Raw genomic sequence first — 6936 nt, 5'->3', positions numbered from 1 at the left:
TCAGATGACGAATGATGTTCAGATGATGTATATAAAAGTTGACAAATTTCCTCATTCAGAGGAGGAGGGGTGGATGGAGGCTTTAACCCATCAGACTTTGCCACAAGAGACCGCTGGTTACCCGTTTCCAACCACAAGTCAGGACATAAAAACAAAACACAAAAAACATAACTACAGTCGTCCCTTAACCTTAACCCCAAGGTTATTATTGTAGCCATGGCAACAAAGGTCGCCAACCTTTTAAAGAAGTAGTAGCTTTAACCCACACTACATGTTTCTCTAAACTTTACAAAGTGATCATTTTAACCCAAACCATCATCTTTCCTGTGTGTTGTTCTGGAGTTCATGTTCAAACGACATATTTGGTTGTTTAATTTGGAGGGCTTGTTGAAACTACTGACATTACTTAATCAATAATCACTAAGTAGGTTTCCTTCGCCCTGTTTTTCTGCTTACTATGGATACTTCTCTTCAAATTCCTGAGAGGAAACACATGTATTGTATGTAATAAAATAAAAAGCAGAGGTAAAAATGTCTCATTATCCCTCCACTTCGTGACAATAGCGGCTGATAAAAACACACCAGGGTTCTGATTTAAAAGTGATTTTACTGCCCATCTATCAATTATCCGCTGCTTCTCGGAGTCCTGGCAGCAGACAGATCAATATAGTCCATACAGCCTTCTGCTGAGCCACGTCCTCCAGATAGGATATATAATCCCTGCAGCATGATCCCTCCTGGATCTACCCCCAAGTCTCCCTCAAGTTGGACATGCCTGGAATACCATCCAGGAGGTTTTCTCATCAGACACCAACTGACTCTTTTTATATATATATATATATATATAGACATACAATTTCTTTTAACTTGAGCAACAGCTGAGTAAACTTCCTAACTTGTCAAGCTTGATTTTTTTTCTCTGTCTTTACGTCACAGCGGCCTGTAAGCCCAACCTTTAACCAGACAATCTGACGTCAAGCCCCTGAAGTCAGCCTCACTCCACGGCTGCTGTCGTATCCGACTACTAAACTCTCACCTCCCCTTAGAAAAGAGAAGAAGAAAGAGGGGGGGAAAAATAGAACCCCCCCCCCCCCCCCCCCCCTACATTTTAATACATTATTAGAAGTATCTGAATGCAGTTAGCTGGGTGGTGATTCATATCAAACATTCATATTGTCAGAGAAAGGAGCGTTTCAAATACGACCAGCGGAGATAAAACTCTTTTCTCAATTCGTCTTGGCTGATAAGAGCGAGCGTGACGTGTGGGCCAAAGATCTGCTTTTCTAGATCTGCTCGCTTTCTCTTTATCCTACCTTCCCCCCCTCTCCCCTCCCTCCCTCCCCCCCTTCCTGCCATCTCTTATCTACGTGAGCTCATATCCACCCGTGTTTACATGCAAACTCTTTCATATGTGTGCTTGCATGTGTGTGTGCGTATTTGCTTATTTATGCACCGTTTCTCTCTGTGAAGCCCTTTTTCCCGCCTCAGTGAGTATATATACGTCTGGGCTTTCCTTCCCGTATGACTTGTGCATGTGTGCGTGCAGGAAGTTGCTGTATTTGTTTCTGCTTTTTGCCGTATTTGTTTCTCTGCCTGCCGTGAGCCTTTTTTTTTCTACTTTCCCCGTGTGTTTAACAGAAACTGTTTTGGCAGCATCCTTCCTCTCTCCCTCCACCTCTTCCACTCTCATCCACCTTTCTTTCCCTTCTCTCTCTCTCCCTCTCTTTCTCTCTGCCTTTCTTTCTTTTGTTTTTTTTTCCCCTCTTGGCCTCCTGTTTGTCTTTTCATAACCTCTCTTTCTCTTTCCCTGGAGGCGTTAATGGTGCAAATACAGGATGGAAAACAATTAAAATAATACTCGCTTTGCTTCCTGTACTTGTCTCCACCACTCTCTCTTTCTTACTTCTCCGTTCCTCTCTTTCCCCGTGGCGAAATTGGCCGAAAAGTAGCAGGAAAATATTTACAAAAAAAAAAAACACATTTCCCACTTGTCCTGAGTGCTTCTTATCTCCCATCACAGTCTCTCCTTTCTTTGTTTACTTCATCTCCTTTTTTTCTTCTTTTTGTTTGTTCTCTTTTCCTCTCCTTTCTATACCTCCCTGCCTCTTACGTCCCCCCACTCCCCCCACCATCATTTTCTCAGTGTTCTCTAATTATTTGAGTCTGTCGCCACTTCAAAGTGCCCCGTTAGCTGATTGAAGCTCGTTAAGGCTAGAAAACGAGCAGGGGGATTTCATAATGGCTGCCGACGTTCGTTAGCAGAAGATCTTGAAGATGGTGTGTGAGTCCGTGTGTGTGTGTGTTGGGGGGGGGGGGGGTACTTGTGTGTTTAGTGCATGAACTCTTCGCGATGTCTTTGTGTAATGCATGTCTGTCGCTGTCTGTCTTGGCATGTGTGTGTGCCCTTGAAATATGAAACAGTTTTGAGTAAAAGGTCGAAGACTCCCCGTGGATCAGAGATGTGGAAATTCCTACAAAAGTACCAAATGCTCCAGTGTTCAGACATAACAAGTCCCAGTCCAATCATTTCAGAACACGAGGGCAAGCGGAGGATAATTTCACACTACTTATCACAAGTCAGAGAATACGGTTTTAGTTTGAGACGCGACCCTACTGAAAAAGTCAATGCTGATTTGAAGCACAAGACACTCTTTAAATATGTGTTTATGTATTGTAAAAGTCCTGTGGTTTGTTTGTCCACCATCCAGCCTGACCACCTCCCTGCTACTGATTGTTAGCTTTACTGCGGCCAGCCAGCAATTAAGTTTCCCTTCTGAACGTACTCGCAAAACCATTTACTAGTATAGACGCTTAATTTTTAGAAGTGGATGATTTTAGACATTTTGCTGGCATCAGCTCATATCAGACAATTATATGAACTCAATGTCACATCCTTCTTAATGTGTCATTTAGTGGAAAACAAGTCATCCTTCAGTCTTTTCCAATAGCCAGTTAGCACCGCTTAGCTTATTAGTAAGAACAGCCAGTCATGCCCTTAGCCTGCAGCGTGGCTCATTATATTTGCACCTCCGTGTTGTAAAGTGTTAGCACATGTCATAGTGATGAAAGATTCAATAGTGGCACCCTGGAGTGAGATAATCACACTTGTTTCTTGCCATCAATAAATCCTGGGACTACTGGAGCTTTCAATTAACATACTATCACTTTTTTTAAAAACAACCTTAAAACAAATAAGTCTGCACCAGAAGCAAGTGAAAATAGCTTTTTTGTACTTGCTTTACAAAAAAAATATGATTTAAAATGTAAATATATGGAGTTGAATTCAACAAGAAGACTGCAGTGAACAGACCTGCCTCTTCTGTGATAGTATACTCTTCCTCAGCTCACGTTCTGACTGAGACATTCATCATCATAGGACATAAGAGAGAATTTATGTTAGCTGACCGAAGAAGAGTGATCATTAAAACACAGACCACTCATGATCACAGCTGCTATATGCATGTCTGATTAGCTAGTGGTCAATTCGTGACTCTAAACTCAGCACATGAAGCCATGGTAGGTGACACGTAGGACAAACAGGGTTTTACAACACAGTGCTAGACTGAGAAACATGTTAAAATAACTTTTCTTTCATATCTATAAGACCTAATAGCTGACTTGAGCTAAACATTTTGAACACTAATATGCGTTTATATTAAGCTGTGGTGATCATCAACACATGCTTAAACAATAGTGTGAGATGTCCATACATGTTGATTTTAAGAAATAAGTTATTCTAACATATATAAAAGCTGTGAAATCCAGTCTAGTCCATCATCTATTCATGTATATTTACCAACTTTGATGTTTGAGAGCATCATATATGACACATTCTTTAATCACTAGATCATCAGCAGAGAGATGTCTGAGGAAAGCTGCTGTCCCAGAACATGACAAAATAAACTCACTTTTGCCTCTGTTATGAGTCTGCATGGAGACGTGTTCAAACAATACCAGCTGGCACAGCTAATAAACAATAAAGGATTTTTTTTGGTCACTCGTCACAGTGGAATTCCTCAGTATGACTCACTGTGAGAAAAGCAGTTTGTGCAAGTCCACAGAGTTAAAACACTTCTTTTATTCATCAAATAAAACACTAGTGTTTCATGCTGCAAACAACAGTAATTTAATGCAGGGAGAGCTAAAACGCCGCTGCCTTTGTAATCATAGATTAGATGATAGGGATGTTCCTAGAATCTAAATATTATTCAGCAAAGCACTGAATAATATATGTGATGTTTCCACAGTTGTTTAGAGTCAGTGGTTTGGGGAAGTCTATGAAAAACATATGAAAACATAACTCTGTAGTCCAAAATCACTGTCTGTTTTCCCTTAAAGACCAAGCTGATCTTTTTGTAGCACACATATACATTACATTTTTTTTATCCACCAAAGTATAGTGCTGTAGAGTGTTGCTTCTTCCAGGCAGCTGCTGGTTTCCAGTCGTGCTTAAGTAAGGTAATCATTTACAGAGAGTACATTGTAGCTTTGTTGGTCTGTAAGCTGATTTATCAACATGAATTTAACTTTTTACCTATATATGTAATGTATATATATTTTGTCAATATGATTTTGGGTAATCGTCTTGTTACACAATAATTAGCCCACATCATGGAAACATGGACTGTCCAATTTGCATTGTTTTTTTTCTGCTATATCACATCATCATAAAAAGAGTAAATCACAAATACCAACACAGTCCATGTTTCTATTATAAGAGTAACATGAGCAGCTCTTGTGAAACCGGTCAGTCATTTGTTAATATTCAGGTGCAAGGTGATCAGAAGCAGCAATTAATAATAGTAAGATTCACACCTTAAAGACAGAATAACACCCATCATCAGTTTGAGTGAATACACACACACACACACACATAAAAACACATTTCCCCATCTCGGACACAAACAGAACACACTGCTATATTGCGACTGGAATCAATGGCGGTGAGTCAGCAAGGAAGGAGCATGATTGTAATTGCCAGAGTGAACCAATAACATGGTGGCTTTTTAGTGTGATTGAGCGACAGTGATGTGCTGACTGGTCAGTCTGACACACTGCAGAAATCAATTAAAAGCCAACCTGTATCAACTTCACTCAACACCTTTATTGTTCCGGAAGTCACGCAGCTACATGATGCCTATTGTCTGACTCGTCCTCTGTATTAACATCTCTGTTATTACCATCTGAGTCTCCTGCTCTTAAAGTCTAGTTTGTGAAGTTCACTTATGAGTCAGGTTGTGAGTCACTGATCTCTCTAAGTCGCGTGGGGTGATTCAGCTGATATAAGCTGTGTACGTTTGCTTATGTGACGTTTAAAACCCTCGGGGCTCCCATTTAAATGCTAAGGCCAACTTGGAAAGTGTGGGCAGAGAGAGAGAGAGAGAGTCTGTGAGTAATGTTCCCTGCTTCCCTTAATACCGTCAAGGTGACTTTGAACAAGCCACTGAACCCCCAACTGCTCTGCTGAAGCTGCTCAGTGGTCAACCTATGCTGCTTGGGAACATATGCGACTGATAGAAAGCATATCTTAGTGTAGCCACAGAGAGTTGTAGCTCTTTGAAATGTTGTTTTGGGAAGGTAAACTCGGAAAACCTGCCTCACTGCACTGCCTGCAAAATTAAGTTTAAAACTTCATATTAGCATTCTGCTGAAACTTTGCAAACTGTGGTTCTCAGTCATAGAGATGGAGTAAACCCACCATGGCTCAAATCTGAAAATCTAAGTTTGTACATAGTGAGTACAGTTAAACATTTTATATCTAACACTAAAACTGCACTAATTACTCTATTAATGTACTATTCTACTAATAAAAAGCTAAAATAAAACAGCTGTGTTATGTGAAATATGTCAATAGTAGTGATGAATATACAGAGTATTATCAACCCTGCTGCTAAACCTGAAGCATTTTCAGCAACTTTGAGCTCTTTGTTTCAGTTTCTCAGCCCACAACTTTACTGTTCTAATTCACTGTCACTGCTCTCATCAGTGTTATTTCCAGGCAAAAAAAGCTCTGATAAACACAATTCCTGCTCAATATCAAACAGCAGACAGACAAAGTGAGCTGCTAGCTGGTGGACAAAGTGAAACATTTAGCAGCAAAAGAGACGTTTCACTCAGAAGTTGGTGAAGACCAAAACAGAGCTAAAAGCAGGGCAAATATGGGAATTGCATTCGTCAGATGGACAGAAACTTGACTAAATGATCACTAATATTTCTATGTATCTGCTGTTTGTGTAACTGTTTGCTAAACATTTTGCTTTACGGCTTTTTTTCCACTGCCCAAGTGGCCCAAAAAAAAAAGATCAATTATTGAAGGTTTGAGCTTAAAAGGTGTTTCTGATTAGCATCGTAACTTAAGACACTCTTTGAAATTATTTTAGAAAGTGCAGACTGCTGTTTTTTTTTTGTTTAGTTTTTCTTTGTATTTCACAAGATCAATACATATTTCAATTTTAGAAATTTTCAGTTTTTTTAATTTGCCTTAATTGTGCCTTTAAAATAAAGTAAAACATTTTAAAAAAATGTTAAATAGACAAAGTTACCTTGCAATGACAATTTTAAGAAGCTCATGTTGATTTACTCAAGTTGTGTTAGTGCTGCTTTGAAAAACGCATGTGAGAATTTAAAAAAAACATTCATAGAAATGCTTTTGGAAAACACTCTTGACTTCTAGGATTGATTATCTCCAAAGTATCTCTCAAGTGTTCAGTCACAGCTCACAAAACATTTTCTACACATGCAAGTCAAGCTGTTGTGCCTTACAGCGCTGGCAAAACTGGAAATGTGAGGTTAATCTGACCCTTCTGTCCTTCTTCTGTAAAATTTGTTGTGAGTCAGTCCGTCAGTCACTTGTCTGTGTATTGAGCCTGGGCACTCACCCTTGATAAATCAGCTGCGAGCATGTAGTCATCTTCCTCTTTAAAAGCCACACAGCTA

The sequence above is a fragment of the Thunnus maccoyii genome, chromosome 8 (genome assembly GCF_910596095.1).
Source record: "Thunnus maccoyii chromosome 8, fThuMac1.1, whole genome shotgun sequence".
Classification (NCBI taxonomy): domain Eukaryota; kingdom Metazoa; phylum Chordata; class Actinopteri; order Scombriformes; family Scombridae; genus Thunnus; species Thunnus maccoyii.
The sequence above is the reverse complement of the archived record's forward strand: the minus strand, read 5'-3'. Positions refer to the sequence as shown.